We start from the raw sequence: 8,118 nt of genomic DNA on the forward strand, positions 1-8,118 counted from the left end.
GAGGCTGAGGCAGGAAAATGGCATGAACCTGGGAGGTGGAGCTTGCAGTGAGCCGAGATCACGCTGCTGCACTCCAGCCTGGGCGACAGAGCAAGACTCCATCTCAAAAAAAAAAAAAAAAAAAAAGACGTGACTTTGGAACTAGATAATGGGTAGAAACTGGAAGAATGTGGAGGACCAGAATAGAAAAAGCCTGGATTGCTGTGAATAGAGTGTTAAGGGCAATTCTAGTGAGGGCTCACAAGAAAATAATGTGGCAGGCCAGGTCTCACTAATGCAGGCCTCCATAACAATTTTTTCAGTACTGACTGAGTGGTTAATATTAGTTTAAATATTAAAAGCTAAAAAAAGCCAGTGCCCTTATACAAAGGCTGGAAGGTAGCAAAAGCCCACCAAGAGTTTTGCCTAGGCTTTTTCTGGGCCTTAAAGCATGACAAAATAATGAAGGAGTTTTTAACAGCACTCATTTAGGATTAAACAAGTTTTATTGCGGGTCTGAAGAAACTCCCCAGGCCTCCACAAACAAGCTTTTTGTTTGTTTGTTTGTGTTTTTTTTTTGAGACGGAGTCTCACTCTGTCGCCCAGGCTGGAGTGCAGTGGCACGATCTCGGGCTCACTGCAACCTCTGCCTCCTGGGTCCAAGCGATTCTCCTGCCTCAGCCTCTCTAGTAGCTGGCGTTACAGGCGCATGCTACCATGCCCGGCTAATTTTTTGTATTTTTAGTAGAGACGAGGTTTCACCGTGTTAGCCAGGATGGTCTCGAACACCTGGCCTCAAGTGATCCACGCGCCTCGACTTCCCAAAGTGCTCGGATTACAGGCGTGAGCCACCACGCCCGGCCACAAACAAGTTTATTGGAGGTCTGAAGGAACTCCCCAAACCTCCATGATTTAGCAGAAGACAAGATAAGGGTAATCACCCCAGCACCTAGACCCATTTAGATTAAGTAAATTTACTGAGGCTCCAGAAGGTCTTCAGGACTCAGACCTTAGTTATAGATTAAAGGAATTTACTAGGCCAGGCACAGTGACTCACATCTGTAATCCCAGCACTTTGGGAGGCCGAGGCGGATGAATCACCTGAGGTCAGGAATTCGAAACCAGCCTGACCAACAGGGCGAAACCCCGTCTCTACTAAAAATACAAAATTAGCCAGGTGTGGTGGCATGTGCCTATAATCCCAGCTACTCAGCAGGCTGAGGCAGGAGAATCAGTTGAACCCGGGAGGGGGAGGTTGCAGTGAGCCGAAATTGTGCCATTGCACTCTAGTCTAGACAACAAGAGTGAAACTCTGCCTTAAAAAAAAAAAAAAAAGAAGTTACTTATCTTTTTAGATGAATGCACCCTTATGCATAGACATATAGCTTAGAAGGTATATAAGCTCTAAAAAAAACTTTGTAATTTTGGCCAGGCGCGGTGGCTCACACTTGTAATCCCAGCACTTTGGGAGGCTGAGGAGGGCGGATCACCTGAAGCCAGGAGTTTGAGACCAGCCTGCCAACTTGGCGAAACCCCATCTCTACTAAAAATACAAAAAAAAATTGGCCGGGCATGGTGGCGGGCGACTGTAATCCTAGCTACTTGGGAAGCTGAGGCAGGAGAATCACTTGAACCTGGGAGGTGGAGGTTGCAGTGAGCGGGGATCACACCGTTGCACTCCAGCCTGGGTGATAAGAGTGAAACTCCGTCTCAAAGAAAAAAAAATAAAGTTTGTAATTTTGAGTTGGTCTGGTGATCATTTCCAGGCCTTCTCCCTGTACTCAGTTATAGAAATAAACTCTCTTCCTCCCAGTTCATTTGCATCTTGTAATTGGGCTGCAAAAAATAGCAGCCCAACCCTTAGTTTGGTCCAGAAACAATAAGAAATGTAGAGAAACTGTGAAACTTTTGAGAGATTACTTAAGTGATCACAGTCAAAATATTTCTAGAAATATGGACAATAAAGACCATTTTGATGATGTCTCCGATGGAAATGAAGAAAAAACTACTGAAAACTGGAGTAAAGGCTATTTTTGATATACAATTGCAAAGAACTTAGCAGAATGGTGTCCATGTCCTGGGACTTTGTGGAAAGCAGAACTTATGAGCAATGAACTAGGACATCTGGCAGAAGACATATCTAAGCAGCAAAGCAGTCAAAGTGTCACATAGCTTCTTTTGGCTGCTTCTAGTAAAATGAGAGAAGAGAAAAATGATTTAAAGATGAAATCTATAATTAAAAGGGGAATAAATAGTTAAAAAATTTCATCCTGGCATGGAAAAGTGTTAGGGAGAGAATGCTAAGGGTGTGACCTTTTGCTAAAGAGATTAATATGGATAGAAGGAAACAAACTTCTATTCATCAATACAATGGGAGAATGATCCCAAAGGTATTTCAGAGACCTTAGAGGCATCCTAGGACCTTAAGGGCAAGGTTTCTAGAGAGGTGCTTGTGGAACCTCAGCATTCACTCAGTGAAAAGGCCCTTGCCAGATGCAGGCGCCTTGATATTGAACTTTCCAGCCTCCAGAACTGTGAGAAATATATATATATATATATAATATAAATTGACAGGCTGAGGCAGGTGGATCACTTGAAGCCAAGAGTTTGAGACCAACCTGGCCAACATGGCGAAATCCCTTCTCTACTAAAAATAAAAAAAAAATTAGCTGGGCATGGTGGCACACACCTGTAGTCCCAGATACTCAGGAGGCTGAGGCACAAGAATCTCTTGAGCCCAGGAGGTGGAGGTTGCAGTGAGCCGAAATGGCACCACTACACTTCAGCCTGGGTGACAGAGTGAGACTTTGTCTCAAAAAAAAAAAAAAAATTGCCTAGCCTGTGATATTTTGTTATACAACACAAAATGGACTAAAACAATACCCTAGAGAAAATTTAGCATATGTGCATTGCAGCACTTTTTATATCACAAATTGGAGGCCAGACACGATGGCTCATGCCTGTAATCCCAGTGCTTTGGGAGGCTGAGGCAGGAGGACCATTTGAGGCCAGGAGTTTGAGGCTAGCCTGGGCAACAATCAAGGCGCCATCTCTACAAAGAAATTTTGAAATTCACTGAGCATGATGTGTACCTGAACTTGGGAGGCTGAGGTAGGAGGATTGCCTGAGCCCAGGAAGTTGAGGCTATAGAGATCATGCCATTGCCCTGTAGCCTGGGTGACAGAGTGAGATCTTGTCTCAAAAAAAAAAAAAAAAAAAAAAATTTTGGAACAACTGATGCACCAGTAGAAGAATACAGTGACTGTGATTTATTCATACAACAGAAATCTATAAAGCACTAAATGTAACAATATAGAGAAGTCTCTACTAAAATATGTATTTTAAAAAGTAAATTCAAAAATGTGTAATATGCCAGTTAAATAAACTTTAAAAACAAAAAATATATACTATTTTATTAATGGATATACATAAAGTAGAAGTAGAAAAACAAATGTGGAAAGAATACATACCACCTTGAAGTTAGAAATTATCATGAGAAAGAAAGAGAAAGAGGAAAAAGGATGAAGGGACAGGGCTTTAACTTATCTAGAACTTTTTATTTATTAAAAAATATCAAAGCAAATAAAATCTGTATGGTGAATATCTAGATGTCAGTTATATTATTTTCTGTATACTTGATATATTTTATCATGCAAAAAATAATAATAGTAAGGAATGCTCAAAGCAAAAGTGAAAAAAAGAACACACATACAAATCTTTTCCCATAAATCTGCTTGACATGGTAGGATGACGACCCTGAAAGATGATCCAGGATCATAAATGGTCTAGAATAGTAACAAGTATCAAATATAGGATGGTAAACTGAATGGCTGTGCATCTCACTCAACAAACTTGGATAAACAAGAAATCATACATTAGTTTTTAAAATAAAATTAAAATCATAAAGAGATTCAGTATGAAAAAAAAATTAAAGTCAGCCCCATTTTGAAAGCTGGTAGGCAATTTAGTCCGTTGTCTGTTGGTGCCCCTCCCATATTACCTCAGAAGCTGCATTGATGATGCCTCCTTTATTAACTACCTTCCTCTCCCTGTCTTACTTTCTCCATTTCCCTCATCTCCCAGTTAACCTACTTGCACTCTCATCTTTGTCTCCAGGTTTGCTTATAGGGGAACCCAAATGATGGCAATTAAGTAGTAGGGCATCCTCACCTCAACTCAACCCCTTTATTCATAAATATGAGACGTTTAATCCGGATGGGCTCCTCAGGTTTACATATAAGAACACATACCAACAAGATGTTACAGTAATAACTCTAGGATCAAAGGTGGACATGGTATTATGATACAGCTTATGGATGTGTCATACTTCACTAGTCTTGAGTCTTGAGCTCTCATTCAGATGTTTGGGAAATGTCTTTACAGGATAGCCGGGATGCTGGTCAGATCATATCAGAACGAAGTTTTATTAAAAATAAAAGAAATAGGGCCAGGGTGGATGGTGGGTGGGATGGAGGCAACCTTGGAGCAGCACTTGGAAGGCACAATGAAGAATCCCTCCATTGTTGGAGTCCTGTGCACAGATTCACAAGGACTTAATCTGGGTTGGCGTGGGACCCTGTCAGATGAGCATGCTGGAGTGATATCTGTTCCATCCCAGCAAGCAGTTAAGCTAACATTACTCTGACCCCACTGATATTCCTGTGGTATGTCTAGAATCAGATAATGGGAACATTATGATCCAGAAACATGATGGCATAGTGGCAGTGCACAAAGTGGCCTCTTGATGTCTTGTATCTGTTCTTCAGCAGCCTGTCACAAGAACTCGATCCTACCTATGCTAATTACCTTGCAGAACTACTAAAGTTCCAGTAGTTAGGCCATTCATTTAATGTGCACTAGGCAGTTTTCTATTTATTTAAATTGCTTTTTAACACTCTATGGACTGACTCTCAAGATATTAGTAAGAAAGGATCATGTTTTGAAGCAGCAGGTCCAGGTCACTTTGTATATAGAATTTTGCTATATTCAATAAATCTGTTTGGAGGAAAAAAATAATAAAATAAATAAATAAAAGAAATAACAAGCATTAGGTGCTAGTTTTGTAGCTTCTCCTCTGCTCCTTTTCTTTTTGGGCTTCTCAATTCACATGATTTTGGATTCTTTGGGTTAGTATCAGTATCATTGTGTATCATTATGGATTCCTCTCAATTTAATAGAAAATTACTAAATGCTCAGTATGTGCAAAATATTTTCCTAGGGCTCTAGCCTCTTCAAAACTTGGTTTATTTCTATACTAAAGGATTTAGTTACAATACTAACTATACACACATAGAGACTCCAACCTTTCCATGCCCTATTTCTTCACAAGAGTATTAAATATTTATTTTCCAATAGAATAGGACTACTTGACCAGGGGCTGGCAAATCACCTCCATTTGTTCCTCTGCTTACCAGCATAAGATATGATGAGTCCACTTGCTCTAGTTTCCCAGTGAGAAGTAATGAATATAACTCCACAGCCTGGATAATGCTTTATTCTCAGCAGCAATTAAAGTACAGCCATATCCCCTGGGAAGCTGCCTTCCTGCCTCCTGAATCAGTTAAAGGATGGAGAATTGGAGCTCAAAACGCTTGCTCCTGCTAATTCTAAATCTCATTTTAAAACAATAAGGCTAAGGTGTCATAGTACTATGATATGTTTTAATTTTTTTATTTTAATATAAAAATAATATACACATATGGTAACATTTTAAAATAATATTACAAGGTATAAAATAAAGTATCTCTATTTCTTAATTTATCAACTTTAAACAATATCTATTGATAGCTACTTGTGAAAGATATGACACTTGGCACTCTTAAATTACTTCTCACTTTTCCTTATCACCTCTTCCCTTCAGTTTTTCTTGTTTTGTTCTTCTAGTGGCTACCTTTGTTAACTTTAAATTATATACTCAGCCTGTTTCTACAAAAAATAAAAATAGGACCGGGCACAGTTGCTCACGCTTGTAATCCCAGCACTTTGGGAGGCTGAGGCGGGCGGATCACCTAAGGTAAAGAGTTCGATTCCAGCCTGGCCAACACGGTGAAACCAGGTATCTACTAAAAATACAAAAATTAGCCTGGCATGATGGCAGGTGTGTGTAATCCCAGCTACTAGGAGGGCTGAGGCAGTAATCCCAGATACTTGGGAGGCCGAGGCCAGGAGAATCACTTGAACCTGAGAGGTGGAGGTTGTAGTGAGCTGAGATCGTGCCATTGCACTCCAGCCTGGGCAACAAGAGCAAAACTCTGTCTCAAAATAAATAAATAAATAAATAAATAAATAAATAAATAAATAAAATAAATTAGCCAGTGTGATGATGCTCGCCTGTGGTCCAAGCTACTTGGGAGGCTGAGGTGAGATCACTTGGGCCTGAAAGGTTAAGGCAGCAGTGAGCCATGATCACGCCACTGCACTATAGCTTGGACAACAGAGCAAGACCCCATCTCAATTATATACTTGGGGCCCTCTTAATCTACCAATTATAGTTTGATACATTTTGAATGTCACCAGGCTACACTATTGCAGGAATGTTATCAATCTGTAGAACAAGACAGATGCATTATTTAGTGCATTTAAAATACTACCAGTAATTCTATGGAGTTGAATACTATTAGCATTCTTTTTTTTTTTTTTTTTTTGAGACAGAGTCATGTTCTGTTGCCCAAGCTGGAGTGCAGTGGCAGGATCTCGGCTCACTGCAACCGCCGCCTCCCAGGTTCAAGTGATCCTCCTGCCTCAGCCCCCCTAGTAGCTGGGATTACAGGCACACACCACCATGCCTGGCTAATTTTTGTATTTTTATTAGAAACGGGGTTTAGCCATGTTGACCAGGCTGATCTCGAACTCCTGACCTCAGGTGATCCGTCTGCCTCGGCCTCCCAAAGTGCTGGGATTACAGGCGTGAGTCACTGTGCCTGGCCTAGCATTCTTTAATTAATGAAGCATTTAGTATTGAACTACTCAAAAATTAACATTAGGTTTATAACATTTCTAGATTTTCAGAAAAACCTAAAATATTACAAATCTTGTTACAAAGTCTCATTTCATGAGACTCCATGAAATATGAAATCTCATTTATATGAAAATAAATAGAAAAATAAAAGATGGCCTTTTAATTATTTCTTTAACAATTCATTTTTTTAGAGAAGGAGCTGGAATTATTATAATGCAGATACATTAAGTCCCTCTTTATAAATAAATAGCTCTTATATTTTCAAAATCAGAGCATATAATCATAATATCCAGAGCTTTAATTATGAAGAGTACACAGTCCAGCTTATCCCATATCCAGGCGCATTTGCTAAGCCCTTTGTCATGTGCTAGCCATAAAAAGTACCAATTTAGATCCTATGAGATAACATCTAATTTAAGACCAAGCGATTGTAATAAGAGTGATTATCCAAGAAGAGTCACCAGCTATTTCTTATTCTTTTATCTACAGAAAAAAAGTCTTCTCTTCCAGGAGGGAGCAAAGGAAGGGAAGATTATCCCAAAAGAAAATGAAAAAAAAAACAGAGCTTTCTACACCAATAAAAATGCAAAATAGGTGTACTATGTACTGTTTATTATTACACATTTACAGTAGGTCCAAAAACTGTTCTAAGTAAGATTAGAAAAAGAGAAAAGAGGGAAATAATTAATCCATTGGTGATATTTAGTGTGCTGATTAAATCAGAAACAATATGTAATAAAGAAAGAAATTACTTGTAACTAGGATGGAGTATTTGCAGTACATTTAATTTTTTTTTCTCAGAAGTGCATTTTGGAGGAAGGAAAGTAAAAGTTGTATCTATTTCTTTTTTTCTTTTTTTTTTTTGAGAAGGCATCTCACTCTGTTGCCCAGGCTGGAGTGCAATGGCATGGTCTTGGCTCACTGCAACCTCTGCCTCCAAGGTTCAAGCAATTCTCCTGCCTCAGCCTCCTGAGTAGCTGGGATTACAGGCACATGTCACTACAGCCGGCTAGTTTTTGTGTTTTTAGTAGAGACGGGGTTTCACTATGTTGGCCAGGCTGGTCTTGAACTCCTGATCTCGTGATCCACCCACCTTGGCCTCCCAAAGTGCTGGGATTACAGGTGTGAGCCACTGCGCCCGGCCGCAAAGTGGCATTCTTTTTTTTTTTTTTTTTTTTTTT

General features: G+C 39.7%; 1 pseudogene; it reads left to right on the top strand.

Annotated features, from left to right (window-relative positions):
* Nucleotides 1-4,447: 4,447 nt before the first annotated feature.
* LOC131382558 (ragulator complex protein LAMTOR5-like) lies at nucleotides 4,448-4,724 on the top strand (annotated as a pseudogene).
* The last annotated feature ends 3,394 nt before the right edge of the window (nucleotides 4,725-8,118 follow it).

Source organism: Hylobates moloch, unplaced genomic scaffold, assembly GCF_009828535.3.
Source record: "Hylobates moloch isolate HMO894 unplaced genomic scaffold, HMol_V3 SCAFFOLD_52, whole genome shotgun sequence".
Taxonomy (NCBI): domain Eukaryota; kingdom Metazoa; phylum Chordata; class Mammalia; order Primates; family Hylobatidae; genus Hylobates; species Hylobates moloch.